This window comes from Dermacentor silvarum, chromosome 5 (assembly GCF_013339745.2).
Source record: "Dermacentor silvarum isolate Dsil-2018 chromosome 5, BIME_Dsil_1.4, whole genome shotgun sequence".
Lineage (NCBI taxonomy): Eukaryota > Metazoa > Arthropoda > Arachnida > Ixodida > Ixodidae > Dermacentor > Dermacentor silvarum.
In genome coordinates, this window is record NC_051158.1 from 104,015,631 (window position 1) to 104,024,106 (window position 8,476).

Here is an 8,476-nt window from a genome sequence, read left to right on the forward strand (position 1 = left end):
ACCGGCTCAAATTGATCATCCGTGAAGTGATCCTGCTCAAACGTGAAATCAGAAAACAAGGTCACCGTAAAACCTCGCTCCTTCAAGTATAAGGCGTAACACAATATTCCCGGCACAAGTTATTATCGCCGGGAAGTCTTGTATACGGTGTTCCTTTTTCAGCTCGCCGCCAGCACAGGTCCTTATCTCTTGTTCTGCTACGCGATACGCGACTAGAGTACTGAGCACACTTTTCACTCGCAGCACCATTTTCGAGATAGTTATTGGTCCTCGAGGATCTAGGACGATAGCGACAAGTTTTAGCGACAAGAACATTGATCTTCGCCGACCACCGAGTTGAGATTTTGCTGAAGGCGCAAAGTCGCCCTAACTAAATAGCCCTAATCGTCTTTCCGCAGGTAAGCGCCCATTTTCCCCTACGTACCGTCACCGCTTCGTAACATACTGCGATACACTCAAAACGTGCCGTTCGCATACATTCAGGCCACACAAACACAACGCCATGGATTGTATAACCGAGTCAACAAAAACCACGTGCGTTTGAGGACAAGATGAAATCCGGCCACGAAAGTTGCAAATGCAGCGCGAACAGTGCGGCACTTAGGAGGGAGAAAAACTAACGAAGCCTCACACAGCAAGTGGCAGCATGTGAGATTACGGATCATTGAAGAATCGCTCGCTTACCTCACACAGCCGGGACCATTGTGTTTGGTTGAAATCAGCGCGGCTGATTCTTTGAAGCCTTCCTCTGCGCCGCGTCTCGCTTCGCTGATGGAATCCGGAAGAGTCGCTTGCCGTCTGTTTTGCGTGTTCTGCACCCGAATGCCGAGCAACACGGCATCGCGAACACTACGCCTTAAAAGCGCGAAGGAGACGCGATGCGTGGTGCCTCCATACACGGCTCGCAATGGTCTGGCACCGCGATGGCAGCGGGAGCAAAAAACAAGCAAGAAAAAAAGCGCGCGAGAGCACCTGACAGCATTCGGCCAATCGGAGGGCCGAGCGCCGAGAGAATGGGCAGGAGAGGAGGAAAGCGGCAATCTTCAAAAGATGTCGCTACTTTTTTTTATTGAGGGGCTTTACTTATTCTTACATCGTGCTGGCGACTCAATCTCCCACGCGAAAGGAGGACAGCGGGAAGGCGGCGCGGGAGGGAGGGGTTGCGGCTTCTGCTCTGCGAGCAACTTGTACTTTGCGCGACGCCGGACGGTCGCGCGCACCGTATCTTGAAAGCAATCTGCAACGCGGCTCCTACCTTTGTATGCGCTGTGCTTTCGCCGGTCAGTCACGGCCGGACTAGACTCTCCTCCGCGCGGAGGGTGGAGTCGATTCCGGCCGTGGCTCAGTTTCCGTTGAAGCGATAGACCGCATAAACCTTCAATCGCTGCTGCTGGCGCGCTTGCTCACGCCACGATTTTGAAAGTGGTTTTGTGCGGTCACACAAACAACGCGCAGAACTGTTGTCGACGGCGGCGGCGTTTTGCCCGCGTTCGCACCAAGCGCGCGCCGCGTTAGGGACGTGTTTATGAAGAACGTGCCAACCTTTGCTGTACACCCTATGGTGGTGTACAGTAGCGACCATAAGGCCATGGTCTCTGTCGTCATTAAATAAATGAAAACTACCCGGTCATATATATATATATATATATATATATATATTATATATATATATATATATATATATATATATATATATTTCTCATTCTTTAATACTTCCAATAACCAATTACACCATCACACCTTAATAGTCATAATTGGAAATACATAATTCCCACCACAGTGCAGCTTCGCTGGTCTTCCATCTCCACCCCAGTGGAAGGGCTGACAGTTTTTTTAGAAAGAGTAAAAGACCGTTCATTGCAATACAATTCTATTTTGCATTGCACTATCAAGATATCCTGTTGGCAGATGCTGAATATTGCAGCCCATTACGTTTGACACAAGGCAAATGCGACGCTCTACGGCCTTCGATATCTGGCAGCGCGCAATTCGATAATGTGCGATGCTTACGCCATCCATGCGCAGGCAACAAACAAACAAAAAAAGAAAAAAATGTGGTTGATCCCTCTTATATAGGAATCGGTATAGAACACGAAAGTGAAACGTGTCTTCACAGAAGTAGTGTAATGTTTATTGCACATTGATATATAATGTCTATTGGTGTTTTGTGGCTAAAGCGCCCTTAGGCGTTGATGCACCCACGCTGACGCCTGGTGGCACGTCTCCTCCATCACGACTACCAACGTCGATGACCATGAGCAACCGTCGTGCATATGGAAGCTGCACTACGCTGCACACGCTAGCACAACGCGAAAGACGAAGCACGTAACTGACACACTAATACAACGCGCAAGACAAAGCACGTAACTGAATCGTCACCGAGTCAAATCAGCGCGTACAGCGCGTCGTAATTGCAGCCTCCGCGATCAACTTCAGAAACATTTTCAGAGCTAATTGCGGAGGCCACGCTCCGCTGTGCTGAGTACGGTGAACGCCACCTAGTAGTGCTTCTGCGAGAACGCGTTGGTAGTGCTTCTTGATGCCAGCGTCCCTTCGAATGCTGGCATCGAGGCGTCGTAGTGCTGAGACCACCGAAGCGTTCACTGTCGGTGCGCGTTAGTGTCCTAATGCAGTACTTCTCTTTTCTGCTCGTAGGCGGCGGCACCGCCCCGAGCAAGAGCGCGGGTACACGGAGGAGTGTTAGATATATAAGGCGCGTCTGTGGAGCTCTCTGCAAATGCGTTTGTGGCGCAATGGGTTAAACGCTCGGCGATCTATCGTCGCGGACCGAGAGGTCGTGGGTTCGATTTCCAAATTTTGCATGTTTGTGGAACTTTTTCTTCTGGTTTCTTTCTTTGTATTATGTTCGTGTATGTTCGTGTGACGTATTTCCGTGACGGAAATACGTCAGTGAAGTCTTGGTGGACCCCGGCATAAAACACTTTCGTGTTAAAAAATGTGGTTGATCCCTCTTATATAGGAATCGGTATAGAACACGAAAGTGAAACGTGTCTTCACAGAAGTAGTGTAATGTTTATTGCACATTGATATATAATGTCTATTGGTGTTTTGTGGCTAAAGCGCCCTTAGGCGTTGATGCACCCACGCTGACGCCTGGTGGCACGTCTCCTCCATCACGACTACCAACGTCGATGACCATGAGCAACCGTCGTGCATATGGAAGCTGCACTACGCTGCACACGCTAGCACAACGCGAAAAACGAAGCACGTAACTGACACACTAATACAACGCGCAAGACAAAGCACGTAACTGAATCGTCACCGAGTCAAATCAGCGCGTACAGCGCGTCGTAATTGCAGCCTCCGCGATCAACTTCAGAAACATTTTCAGAGCTAATTGCGGAGGCCACGCTCCGCTGTGCTGAGTACGGTGAACGCCGCCACCTAGGTGGCGTTGGTAGTGCTTCTTGATGCCAGCGTCCCTTCGAATGCTGGCATCGAGGCGTCGTAGTGCTGAGACCACCGAAGCGTTCACTGTCGGTGCGCGTTAGTGTCATAATGCAGTACTTCTCTTTTCTGCTCGTAGGCGGCGGCACCGCCCCGAGCAAGAGCGCGGGTACACGGACGAGTGTTAAGCCCCAACCAGACGTACGCGTTGGAACGCGTCCGGAGGCGCCGTGCGCCTGAGAGAGATTGTGGTTGTGAGGAGGAAGAGGCGCTATTTTCTGCCTCTTCCTCTTCACAACCACAATCTCTCTCAGGCGCACGGCGCCTGCGGACGCGTTCCAACGCGTACGTCTGGTTGGGGCTTTAGATATATAAGGCGCGTCTGTGTAGCTCTCTGCAAATGCGTTTGTGGCGCAATGGGTTAAACGCTCGGCGATCTATCGTCGCGGACCGAGAGGTCGTGGGTTCGATTTCCAAATTTTGCATGTTTGTGGAACTTTTTCTTCTGGTTTCTTTCTTTGTATTATGTTCGTGTACATTGTAAGAACGTCATTCCGTATTTCCGTGACGGAAATACGTCAGTGAAGTCTTGGTGGACCCCGGCATAAAACACTTTCGTGTTAAAAGGAATCCGCCTTTTCTCGCGGCCCGCGGCACATGCGCCCTGCCCTGGCGGATTAGTCGCGAAACCATTTGGAAGGATCGCGTGCGCTGCCGCGCTACAGTAGCCGCGCTGCCCTATCTCGGGGGAAAGTCCCCTTTAAAAAAAAAAAAAACGAAAAAAAAAACGAACAAGCGTGCGGACGCGCGCTACTGCAAACACTCGTGCTGTATACCGCATTGAAACTCCACTGGTAGCTCGACGTCGGTGCGGTACCCAAAACGTGCGTAGCGTAAGACTGCAACTTCACTTGAAAACAGAAAACGGCGAGGGCTTCGTCCGGCCTGCACAGGGAAGCACGTAGTTGCCACCTTTCATTGGTGGCTATAATAGCAAATTTATCGATAGACCCCTGCGTTACACTTGGACGATACTTGAAAACATCCCGTTGCTGACGAAGTCTACTTGCAGCGTCGGTCCTCGCTTGCTAGTAGTAGGAGCGTGTGCCTGACTTTACGGACTCGTTTTAGGCGTGGTAACACTGGGTAGATACGGAGACCGACAAGACGTGCACGCCAACGATTGGCCGAATATTCAGCACAGTGTGTCGCGCAAATAATTTTATCATAATAGGCCGATAACGATGCAAACCGACGAGCGCGAGTTATCGTACTGCGACGGGCTTTCTTGTCGACGGCACCGATAAAATCAGCGTGCCGACCATCGTTCGACCGAACCCCGAGCGATTGGCCGTCGAACCGATAACGTGATTGCCGCAACGCATTCGTTTGTATGTATAATTAATCGCGCTCAAAGTGAGTAAACGCATGACCACGAAGTTGAAATGCACAAGGGCTTCAACCCTCTCAAGCCGTGCAGATGAAGCAGTGGCACACCGACGGGAGGAGGGGGGGGGGGGGGGATTCAAACCCCCTGAAGCCGAGTTAACCCCCCCCCCCCCCCCCCACACACACACACATACACACTCGTGCAGCCCCACCAGTCACCAGTGTAGCTTCGCGCTGACGCCACGCGAGTTACAGCTTGTAACATACACATTCCTGAGTTCTACAACTCCATCAGTCATAAGTTACCTCCTCAGACACTGCCACCACTCACTGCTGCCACGACCGTTCAGGTAAGAGCTTCAACGGATGACCACGTGCACTGCTCTTCAGACCGGCTCCTTGGTCCTATGAAGCTCTTCATCATCATCATCATAATTATTACGTCATTATTATGATTATTAGCCATTTTATTTGCTGTTGGATTCCTCTGGCTACAACAAGCCCCCTTAAGGGGGCGTGTTGCAGAGAATCCGGTGTCGGCGTGGGCTGGCCGGCGTCGTTGGCGAAAATAATAATCCCGAATCAACCCGACCGGGCAGGCCCTTCGCGCGGCGCACGGCGTTAGTAAACAAAAATTGAATTTGTTAAAGCAAAATCCGTCAGAAAAATCGTAAAGTACCTACAGACGTGATAGCGTCGGAATGTGATTTGAATATACGAGAAAAAAAAAAAAAAGTCTGATGAGCAGCCAGGGATGTTTGAATGCTATCGCGTTCCACTCTTAAAGCTTCCTCCAAATTTTCACGTTCTGCAACCGCTTTCGCGTCGTAACGAAGACACCGCTGTTCTGGTAGTGGTTCCCTTGATGCCTGGATCCCCGCAAGCAGTTTGTCGACGGCTTCTGCTGCTACTTGAACCTGGACAAATGTAAACTGCAGAGTGGAGCTCGGTCTTGCGCTAGTTGAAAGCTTTGATGATGATGATGATGATTTAATGGTATCCCCTTTGAAACGGGGCGGCGACAAATAGTGACCTCTTCTGCTTGATTTAATCAGGTGTACCATATATGTTCTTTATCTAGCATTTTCGTATACCTCTAATTAATCTTTTTCTCTTTTTTTTCAAAATTTACCGTGTACCACTACTTATGATTTTAAGAGATCAGGACGTATCAATCTTTTCTCTGCTTTTTTTTCACCAGTGCTCTAATCGTCTCCTACTTATCTCTACGGCTGAACTGTTGATGTTTCCTTCCACTTTAAACCCGAGCGCTTCTGGGAGTTGCACGTTACCTACGGTTCTAGCTGGGTGAATCCCGTCGCATTCCATTAGGATGTGCTGAGTGGTCTCGGGATCTTTACTGCAGCATACACATGCCTCATCTAGTTCCGAATATTTGCTCCGGTATGTTTTGGTCCTGAGGCAACCGGCTCAAGCCTCAAATAGCAAGGCACGGCCCTTTGTGTTATCGTCCAGTTTTTCCCTTCTAATTTCTTTCTTCTAGCTCATTCTTGTAAATCTCCATTGTCCTTTTTGTTTCCATTGTTTGCATCCAATTCACTGTCTCTGTTTCTCTCACTTTCTTTCTGATGACTCCTGGTTGTCAAGTTACAGTTTCGATTATCCTGTACTTGGTTTCCAACTTCCTCGACCTCTTCCTCCATTCTGTGTCCACGCTTTTCATGTAGACATACTTGTGCACTTTAGCCGCCCATTTATTTTCATCCATGTTCCTGAGCCTTTCTCCAAAATTAATTTTGTTCTGTGCGTCACCGTCATCCACTGCGTCACCGACACCCACTGCACCACCTAACGACGAGCACGTGAAGTGGTTGTGAAGTGATCGCGGAGGCAATGGCGGAAAACAGGGAGAGGAGGCAAAGCAAGCTTCGCTTTAAAAAGAACAGTGAACATATTTATAACGCTCACAGACTGCATTTTCTCAAACAGTATATCATTTTTGTGCAATAGCTGTCGTCTCTGGTGTGTTCTCTACATGCAGACTTCTGTATTCGAAATCTTATAGTTGTACTCGGAATGTTTCACTCACGTTGCTGTGACTGATCGACAGTTTCCGAGATCACATCTGCTACAGAATAAGTAAAGCTGTGATCTACGATCTGAAACGCAGCTATCTGCTTCGTTATTCTTATCAAACATTGTACACATCTACCGGCTCGCCCACTATTAACCACTTCAGAAATTTAGACTGTCTCAGGCTTATCATCATATATTCTACTTTAATCACGGCGTCTTTCTTTCTACCAAAGCAATGCCTCCGCCGTCTCGGCCGCTGCAGAGTTCGTGCTAGGCGAGCAAGATGCCTTAGAAGGCGCGAATGCCATCGAGCTGATGCACGGCCGCCCACGCCTCCTCGAAATGGTTATGGAAGGTGCTGACGTCTCAAAGGCCGAACCGCAAAAGATGATCAGCAGCGCCCTTCTGCGCGTGCGCCGCTGTAGCTTTGACGAGTTTATGACAATGGCCGACATCGTCAAGAAGAGGGTGGAGTGCCTTCGTCATCCCGATGCCAGGCTTCACCGACGTAAACCACCACTGCTGGCTGCACATTCACAGTTTTCTGAAGATAGTGGTTGGGTGGCTTGAAATAGTGGACGTTCTCAACGTTTAAGCCGGTGCCGGTTAATAAAAACCGCTTATGGGCTTTTGAATGCGATTAGCATAACTTAATGTTTTCTTTTTTTTTGTAGTTGTGTTTTTGGTTGTGACATGGCATGTATTTCTGGTTACGACGCATTTGTAATTTATAAGTAAGTCATTGAATAGCTGTAATAATTAATATTTATTTATTGATCATATGTCAACATTTATTGTTCATATGTCACATTGGTTTTGTTGCAACTCAATCGTTGCTGTATTGATTTAGTTTGTTTTTATGCTTAGTCGTGTATGTTAAAAAGTTAAGCTACCCTGTTTTATTCATGGTGGTGTCCCCCTTATGTAATGCCTTCCGGGCTTTTAGGGTACTTGAATAATAATAGTAATAATAATAATAAATAGCACCTGCCAATCGTCTGAGTAGAATCCTTCTTTTGACTGCGCTATACTTTTTACAAAGGACCAAAAAAAAAAAAAGAACTAAGCAAAAATTGACACACATTGCGCACAAGCGTGTCAGGGTTTTTTTTTTTTTTTTTTTTTCGTAAAACAGTATAGCGCAGTCAACGGAAGGATGCCATAGAGCACTGCACGGGCTCGGGCCGGACTCGGGCATGGCATGTGCTTTTTGACCCGGGCCGGGCTCGGGTATTCTGACGCGGGCTCGGACTTTCTGGTGGTGTGCATGTAACGTGCCGCGAGTTATCATCGCGCGCATCGACTCTGAAAAACCTGTTGCCCCGGCGCAGCTGGGAGCTAGCCGTGCTACTCCTGTGTACTTCCCTTTTCTTCCGTCGTATTTTGCGCTTTTTGAACAGAATGTAAAAGTACAGAAAGACCGAAGTCGCCTCAAACCAAAGGATGCCATTGTATTCCTTACCTAAATCAATGTAATGCTTTCGGCGCGGTGCAAGCGCGTTTGCGACTTGCTGATTCTTCAAAGGCGATTTGGTAAATCGATGACTGGCAAGATAAGATAATGCGTCACGCGGCTGAAATATGGCACTGCGTCTATCCATGATCGCACGCATTTTCTCAACCGGCCTGCCTAGCAGCAGCG